The sequence below is a fragment of the Manis pentadactyla genome, chromosome 9, assembly GCF_030020395.1.
Source record: "Manis pentadactyla isolate mManPen7 chromosome 9, mManPen7.hap1, whole genome shotgun sequence".
NCBI classification, from domain to species: domain Eukaryota; kingdom Metazoa; phylum Chordata; class Mammalia; order Pholidota; family Manidae; genus Manis; species Manis pentadactyla.
In genome coordinates, this window is record NC_080027.1 from 130,197,270 (window position 1) to 130,207,439 (window position 10,170).

The window sequence follows — 10,170 nt, forward strand, 5'->3', positions numbered from 1 at the left end:
TGGGCAGACAGATTGATTCATAGATAGACAGATAGATAGATGACAGATGATAGATAGATAGATGATACACATGATAGACGATAGGAAGCTAGATAGATGGATAGATAAATAAAGAGAAGGACAGAGAGATAGATAGAAGGATATATAGAACGATAGATAGATTTACAGACAGACAGAGCGATAGACAGATACAGATACATATCGATTGACACAAAGCTGTTGCTCATACCCAGGAAGTGAATGGTGAAAGCACATAGCTAAACTTCAAACAAAAAGGAAGAATGAAATCCAGTTTACAAAGTGCAGTAAGCAGCCATAAGAAGAAAACAAATCCTACCATTTGCAATGACGTGGATGGAGCTAGACGGTAGTATGTTCAGAGAAATAGGTCAGGCGGAGAAAGACAAGTATCAAAAGATTTCACTCATGTGTGGAGTATAACAACAAAGAAAAACTGAAGGAATAAAACAGCAGCGGACTCACAGAACCCGAGAGTTGACTAAAAGTTGCCAAAGGGAAAAGGACTGGGCAGGGTGGTTCTGAGGGGATGGATAAGTGCGGGGAGAAAGAATGGGTTCATTAGGATAAGCATGTATATTGCGTGGGGTCGGTGGGGCATGATGAGTGCTGTACAACACAGAGAAGACTAGTAGAGATTATATAGCATCTTACTACTCGCTGATGGACAGCGACTGAAGAGGATTTTCGGGGGGGACTTGGTGAAGGGGGAGCAGAGTAAACATAATGTTCTTCACATGATTGTAGACTAATGACAATAAAAAAACATTTTAAGTGCAATAAGGGCACAGCTCTGAATCATCAGAATAAAAGGTCAGGCTCTGAGTGCTGCAAGCAAAAGACACAGGGTTAAAAGAACGGATAAAAACTCAAGAAACCTACGTGATTCCTTACAGGAGACTCACAGGAGATCCAAGGACACAGACAAACTACAAGCTGAAGGTGTGGGGACAAGTACCCTACACGAGTGAAACTGAAAAACAAACAGTTAAACAAATGGATTCTGTTTGAGCCCCCAGAGACAGTCAGTAGAAAATAGCCCTATCTGGCCACCGTGAATTCTTTTTGTTTGTTTTCAGCAGGGCCCAGCCATAGATTTAGTGGTGCAGCAACGTCCTTCCCATTTTCTCTCACCTCAATAACTGAGTTGCTGTAATAACAAGCATCTGGGCCTATGAAATCGGTGGGTTTTATGATCTTCACGAATGTGAAGTAATAACCACCTAAAGAGGGAAGTTTGGACAATCAAATAAACACGTCACTCCACAATACACTCTTAGCTCCCAACTGCTCCTGTCTAGAAATTGGTGTTCCTTTTTATTTGACCCTCTGTCCTGTCAGCAGTGATCATGCCGATGTCCTTCAAACGTGGTGGTGAGCAAAGCAGCAAGTGTACTTTTCTGTCGACAACAGGCCCAGAGGAAGGATACTTGTGGTCTTCAGGGAGCACTTAGTCAATGAATGTGGCTAAATACAGACAGCAAGTGAGAATGAGATGAAAGTGGACTGAGGATAGAGACACGGGTTCATGTCCCTGCACAACCATTTACTGGTTTTGTAGTACACACTGCCGACACGACCTGCAAGTGTCTCGGTGAAGAAAGTGCACTCCATACAGCCTAGTTACCTTGCAGGATTTTTGGAAGCATAATGTAGGAAAGTGACATAGGCTATGTGGTTAACTGTTCTCTACACAAAGACAGATGGACAGAGAAATAGATGATTGATTGATTGATAGATAGACAGAAAGATAGATAGATATAGGTACATATCAATTAACACAAAGCTATTGCTCATAACCATGAGAGCAATGGTTGAAGCACATAGCGAAACAACAAACAAAAAAGAAGAATAAAATCCAGTTTAAAAAGTGCAGTAAGCAGCCAAAAGAAGAAAACAAATCCTATCATTGGCAATAACGTGGATGGAGCTAGAGGGTATTATGCTCAGTCAAATAGGCCAGTCGGAGAAATACATGTACCAAATGATTTCACTCATGTGTGGAGTACGATAGCAAAGAAAAACTGAAGGAAAAAACAGCAGCAGACACACAGTACCCGAGAGTGGACTAACAGTTACCAAAGAGAAAGGGACTGGGTAGGGTTTGTGGGAAGGGTGTGATAAGGGTGGGGAAAAAGAATGGCGGCATTAGGATTAGCATGAATAATGTGTAGGTTGTAGGGTCATGGGCAGGGCTATACAACACAGAGAAGACGAGTAGTGATTCTACAGCATCTTACTACACGCTGACGGAGAGCGACTGTAACTGGGATATGGCGAGGACTTGGTGAAGGGGGTACACTAGTAAACATAATGTTCTGCATGTGATTGTATATTAATGAGAACAAAAAAAAATTTCAAAGTGCAGTAAGAGCATAGCTCTCAAATATCAGAATAAAAGTATAGGCTTTGACTGCTCCAATCAAAAGACACAGAGTTAGAAGAACTGGTGAAAACTCAAGATCACCTACGTGCTCCCTTACTGGAGACTCACTTGAGATCCAAGGACACAGACAAACTACAAGCTGGAGGGGCGGGGACAGGTACACAATACAAGTGAATCTGAGAAGCAAAGAAACAAATGGATTCTGTTTGAGTCCCCAGAGACAGTCACTAGAAAATAGTCCTACCTAGCCACCGTGAATTCTTTTGGTTTGGTTTCAGCGGTGCCCAGGTATAGATTGAGTGGTACTGCAATGTACTTCTCATTTTTTCTCACATCAACAAATGAATTGCTGTAATAATTAGCGTCTGGGCGTTTGAAATCACTGGGTTTGATGATGTTCACGATTGTAAAGAAGTAATAACCACATAAAGAGGGAAGTTTGGACACTCAACCAAACACGTCTCTCCACAACACACACTTTGCTCCCAAATGCTCCTGTCTAGAAATAGGTGTTCCTTTTAATTTGTCCCTCCTTCTATCAGTGGTGAACACGCCAATGTCCGTCAAACACGGTGTTGAGTAAAGCACCAAGTATACTTTTCTGTCTACAACAGGCACAGATGAAGTATACTTGTGGTCTTCAGTGAGCACTTAGTCAATGAATGTGGCTAAATACAGTTAGCAAGAGAGAAGGAGGTTTAAGAGGACAGAGGACAGAGATACGGGTTCAAGTCCCTGCACCATTTACTGGTTTTGTAAGCACACGCGGCTGACTTGATCTGCAATTGTCTCAGTGAGCCCAGTGCTCTCCCTACGGCCTAGTGACTTTGCAATATTTTTGGAAGCATAATGTAGGGAAGTGACATAGGTGGTGTTGTTAACTGTTCTGTACATAAGGATAGATGGGCAGACAGATTGATTCATAGATAGACAGATAGATAGATGACAGATGATAGATAGATAGATGATACACATGATAGACGATAGGAAGCTAGATAGATGGATAGATAAATAAAGAGAAGGACAGAGAGATAGATAGAAGGATATATAGAACGATAGATAGATTTACAGACAGACAGAGCGATAGACAGATACAGATACATATCGATTGACACAAAGCTGTTGCTCATACCCAGGAAGTGAATGGTGAAAGCACATAGCTAAACTTCAAACAAAAAGGAAGAATGAAATCCAGTTTACAAAGTGCAGTAAGCAGCCATAAGAAGAAAACAAATCCTACCATTTGCAATGACGTGGATGGAGCTAGACGGTAGTATGTTCAGAGAAATAGGTCAGGCGGAGAAAGACAAGTATCAAAAGATTTCACTCATGTGTGGAGTATAACAACAAAGAAAAACTGAAGGAATAAAACAGCAGCGGACTCACAGAACCCGAGAGTTGACTAAAAGTTGCCAAAGGGAAAAGGACTGGGCAGGGTGGTTCTGAGGGGATGGATAAGTGCGGGGAGAAAGAATGGGTTCATTAGGATAAGCATGTATATTGCGTGGGGTCGGTGGGGCATGATGAGTGCTGTACAACACAGAGAAGACTAGTAGAGATTATATAGCATCTTACTACTCGCTGATGGACAGCGACTGAAGAGGATTTTCGGGGGGGACTTGGTGAAGGGGGAGCAGAGTAAACATAATGTTCTTCACATGATTGTAGACTAATGACAATAAAAAAACATTTTAAGTGCAATAAGGGCACAGCTCTGAATCATCAGAATAAAAGGTCAGGCTCTGAGTGCTGCAAACAAAAGACACAGGGTTAAAAGAACGGATAAAAACTCAAGAAACCTACGTGATTCCTTACAGGAGACTCACAGGAGATCCAAGGACACAGACAAACTACAAGCTGAAGGTGTGGGGACAAGTACCCTACACGAGTGAAACTGAAAAACAAACAGTTAAACAAATGGATTCTGTTTGAGCCCCCAGAGACAGTCAGTAGAAAATAGCCCTATCTGGCCACCGTGAATTCTTTTTGTTTGTTTTCAGCAGGGCCCAGCCATAGATTTAGTGGTGCAGCAACGTCCTTCCCATTTTCTCTCACCTCAATAACTGAGTTGCTGTAATAACAAGCATCTGGGCCTATGAAATCGGTGGGTTTTATGATCTTCACGAATGTGAAGTAATAACCACCTAAAGAGGGAAGTTTGGACAATCAAATAAACACGTCACTCCACAATACACTCTTAGCTCCCAACTGCTCCTGTCTAGAAATTGGTGTTCCTTTTTATTTGACCCTCTGTCCTGTCAGCAGTGATCATGCCGATGTCCTTCAAACGTGGTGGTGAGCAAAGCAGCAAGTGTACTTTTCTGTCGACAACAGGCCCAGAGGAAGGATACTTGTGGTCTTCAGGGAGCACTTAGTCAATGAATGTGGCTAAATACAGACAGCAAGTGAGAATGAGATGAAAGTGGACTGAGGATAGAGACACGGGTTCATGTCCCTGCACAACCATTTACTGGTTTTGTAGTACACACTGCCGACACGACCTGCAAGTGTCTCGGTGAAGAAAGTGCACTCCATACAGCCTAGTTACCTTGCAGGATTTTTGGAAGCATAATGTAGGAAAGTGACATAGGCTATGTGGTTAACTGTTCTCTACACAAAGACAGATGGACAGAGAAATAGATGATTGATTGATTGATAGATAGACAGAAAGATAGATAGATATAGGTACATATCAATTAACACAAAGCTATTGCTCATAACCATGAGAGCAATGGTTGAAGCACATAGCGAAACAACAAACAAAAAAGAAGAATAAAATCCAGTTTAAAAAGTGCAGTAAGCAGCCAAAAGAAGAAAACAAATCCTATCATTGGCAATAACGTGGATGGAGCTAGAGGGTATTATGCTCAGTCAAATAGGCCAGTCGGAGAAATACATGTACCAAATGATTTCACTCATGTGTGGAGTACGATAGCAAAGAAAAACTGAAGGAAAAAACAGCAGCAGACACACAGTACCCGAGAGTGGACTAACAGTTACCAAAGAGAAAGGGACTGGGTAGGGTTTGTGGGAAGGGTGTGATAAGGGTGGGGAAAAAGAATGGCGGCATTAGGATTAGCATGAATAATGTGTAGGTTGTAGGGTCATGGGCAGGGCTATACAACACAGAGAAGACGAGTAGTGATTCTACAGCATCTTACTACACGCTGACGGAGAGCGACTGTAACTGGGATATGGCGAGGACTTGGTGAAGGGGGTACACTAGTAAACATAATGTTCTGCATGTGATTGTATATTAATGAGAACAAAAAAAAATTTCAAAGTGCAGTAAGAGCATAGCTCTCAAATATCAGAATAAAAGTATAGGCTTTGACTGCTCCAATCAAAAGACACAGAGTTAGAAGAACTGGTGAAAACTCAAGATCACCTACGTGCTCCCTTACTGGAGACTCACTTGAGATCCAAGGACACAGACAAACTACAAGCTGGAGGGGCGGGGACAGGTACACAATACAAGTGAATCTGAGAAGCAAAGAAACAAATGGATTCTGTTTGAGTCCCCAGAGACAGTCACTAGAAAATAGTCCTACCTAGCCACCGTGAATTCTTTTGGTTTGGTTTCAGCGGTGCCCAGGTATAGATTGAGTGGTACTGCAATGTACTTCTCATTTTTTCTCACATCAACAAATGAATTGCTGTAATAATTAGCGTCTGGGCGTTTGAAATCACTGGGTTTGATGATGTTCACGATTGTAAAGAAGTAATAACCACATAAAGAGGGAAGTTTGGACACTCAACCAAACACGTCTCTCCACAACACACACTTTGCTCCCAAATGCTCCTGTCTAGAAATAGGTGTTCCTTTTAATTTGTCCCTCCTTCTATCAGTGGTGAACACGCCAATGTCCGTCAAACACGGTGTTGAGTAAAGCACCAAGTATACTTTTCTGTCTACAACAGGCACAGATGAAGTATACTTGTGGTCTTCAGTGAGCACTTAGTCAATGAATGTGGCTAAATACAGTTAGCAAGAGAGAAGGAGGTTTAAGAGGACAGAGGACAGAGATACGGGTTCAAGTCCCTGCACCATTTACTGGTTTTGTAAGCACACGCGGCTGACTTGATCTGCAATTGTCTCAGTGAGCCCAGTGCTCTCCCTACGGCCTAGTGACTTTGCAATATTTTTGGAAGCATAATGTAGGGAAGTGACATAGGTGGTGTTGTTAACTGTTCTGTACATAAGGATAGATGGGCAGACAGATTGATTCATAGATAGACAGATAGATAGATGACAGATGATAGATAGATAGATGATACACATGATAGACGATAGGAAGCTAGATAGATGGATAGATAAATAAAGAGAAGGACAGAGAGATAGATAGAAGGATATATAGAACGATAGATAGATTTACAGACAGACAGAGCGATAGACAGATACAGATACATATCGATTGACACAAAGCTGTTGCTCATACCCAGGAAGTGAATGGTGAAAGCACATAGCTAAACTTCAAACAAAAAGGAAGAATGAAATCCAGTTTACAAAGTGCAGTAAGCAGCCATAAGAAGAAAACAAATCCTACCATTTGCAATGACGTGGATGGAGCTAGACGGTAGTATGTTCAGAGAAATAGGTCAGGCGGAGAAAGACAAGTATCAAAAGATTTCACTCATGTGTGGAGTATAACAACAAAGAAAAACTGAAGGAATAAAACAGCAGCGGACTCACAGAACCCGAGAGTTGACTAAAAGTTGCCAAAGGGAAAAGGACTGGGCAGGGTGGTTCTGAGGGGATGGATAAGTGCGGGGAGAAAGAATGGGTTCATTAGGATAAGCATGTATATTGCGTGGGGTCGGTGGGGCATGATGAGTGCTGTACAACACAGAGAAGACTAGTAGAGATTATATAGCATCTTACTACTCGCTGATGGACAGCGACTGAAGAGGATTTTCGGGGGGGACTTGGTGAAGGGGGAGCAGAGTAAAGATAATGTTCTTCACATGATTGTAGACTAATGACAATAAAAAAACATTTTAAGTGCAATAAGGGCACAGCTCTGAATCATCAGAATAAAAGGTCAGGCTCTGAGTGCTGCAAACAAAAGACACAGGGTTAAAAGAACGGATAAAAACTCAAGAAACCTACGTGATTCCTTACAGGAGACTCACAGGAGATCCAAGGACACAGACAAACTACAAGCTGAAGGTGTGGGGACAAGTACCCTACACGAGTGAAACTGAAAAACAAACAGTTAAACAAATGGATTCTGTTTGAGCCCCCAGAGACAGTCAGTAGAAAATAGCCCTATCTGGCCACCGTGAATTCTTTTTGTTTGTTTTCAGCAGGGCCCAGCCATAGATTTAGTGGTGCAGCAACGTCCTTCCCATTTTCTCTCACCTCAATAACTGAGTTGCTGTAATAACAAGCATCTGGGCCTATGAAATCGGTGGGTTTTATGATCTTCACGAATGTGAAGTAATAACCACCTAAAGAGGGAAGTTTGGACAATCAAATAAACACGTCACTCCACAATACACTCTTAGCTCCCAACTGCTCCTGTCTAGAAATTGGTGTTCCTTTTTATTTGACCCTCTGTCCTGTCAGCAGTGATCATGCCGATGTCCTTCAAACGTGGTGGTGAGCAAAGCAGCAAGTGTACTTTTCTGTCGACAACAGGCCCAGAGGAAGGATACTTGTGGTCTTCAGGGAGCACTTAGTCAATGAATGTGGCTAAATACAGACAGCAAGTGAGAATGAGATGAAAGTGGACTGAGGATAGAGACACGGGTTCATGTCCCTGCACAACCATTTACTGGTTTTGTAGTACACACTGCCGACACGACCTGCAAGTGTCTCGGTGAAGAAAGTGCACTCCATACAGCCTAGTTACCTTGCAGGATTTTTGGAAGCATAATGTAGGAAAGTGACATAGGCTATGTGGTTAACTGTTCTCTACACAAAGACAGATGGACAGAGAAATAGATGATTGATTGATTGATAGATAGACAGAAAGATAGATAGATATAGGTACATATCAATTAACACAAAGCTATTGCTCATAACCATGAGAGCAATGGTTGAAGCACATAGCGAAACAACAAACAAAAAAGAAGAATAAAATCCAGTTTAAAAAGTGCAGTAAGCAGCCAAAAGAAGAAAACAAATCCTATCATTGGCAATAACGTGGATGGAGCTAGAGGGTATTATGCTCAGTCAAATAGGCCAGTCGGAGAAATACATGTACCAAATGATTTCACTCATGTGTGGAGTACGATAGCAAAGAAAAACTGAAGGAAAAAACAGCAGCAGACACACAGTACCCGAGAGTGGACTAACAGTTACCAAAGAGAAAGGGACTGGGTAGGGTTTGTGGGAAGGGTGTGATAAGGGTGGGGAAAAAGAATGGCGGCATTAGGATTAGCATGAATAATGTGTAGGTTGTAGGGTCATGGGCAGGGCTATACAACACAGAGAAGACGAGTAGTGATTCTACAGCATCTTACTACACGCTGACGGAGAGCGACTGTAACTGGGATATGGCGAGGACTTGGTGAAGGGGGTACACTAGTAAACATAATGTTCTGCATGTGATTGTATATTAATGAGAACAAAAAAAAATTTCAAAGTGCAGTAAGAGCATAGCTCTCAAATATCAGAATAAAAGTATAGGCTTTGACTGCTCCAATCAAAAGACACAGAGTTAGAAGAACTGGTGAAAACTCAAGATCACCTACGTGCTCCCTTACTGGAGACTCACTTGAGATCCAAGGACACAGACAAACTACAAGCTGGAGGGGCGGGGACAGGTACACAATACAAGTGAATCTGAGAAGCAAAGAAACAAATGGATTCTGTTTGAGTCCCCAGAGACAGTCACTAGAAAATAGTCCTACCTAGCCACCGTGAATTCTTTTGGTTTGGTTTCAGCGGTGCCCAGGTATAGATTGAGTGGTACTGCAATGTACTTCTCATTTTTTCTCACATCAACAAATGAATTGCTGTAATAATTAGCGTCTGGGCGTTTGAAATCACTGGGTTTGATGATGTTCACGATTGTAAAGAAGTAATAACCACATAAAGAGGGAAGTTTGGACACTCAACCAAACACGTCTCTCCACAACACACACTTTGCTCCCAAATGCTCCTGTCTAGAAATAGGTGTTCCTTTTAATTTGTCCCTCCTTCTATCAGTGGTGAACACGCCAATGTCCGTCAAACACGGTGTTGAGTAAAGCACCAAGTATACTTTTCTGTCTACAACAGGCACAGATGAAGTATACTTGTGGTCTTCAGTGAGCACTTAGTCAATGAATGTGGCTAAATACAGTTAGCAAGAGAGAAGGAGGTTTAAGAGGACAGAGGACAGAGATAATGGTTCAAGTCCCTGCACCATTTACTGGTTTTGTAAGCACACGCGGCTGACTTGATCTGCAATTGTCTCAGTGAGCCCAGTACTCTCCCTACGGCCTAGTGACTTTGCAATATTTTTGGAAGCATAATGTAGGGAAGTGACATAGGTGGTGTTGTTAACTGTTCTGTACATAAGGATAGATGGGAAGACAGAAAGATGATTGATTCATAGATAGACAGATAGATAGATGACAGATGATAGATAGATAGATGATACACATGATAGACGATAGGAAGCTAGATAGATGGATATATAAATAAAGAGGACAGAGAGATAGATAGAAGGATATATAGAACGATAGAAAGATTTACAGACAGACAGAGCGATAGACAGATACAGATACATATCGATTGACACAAAGCTGTTGCTCATACCCAGGAAGTGAATGGT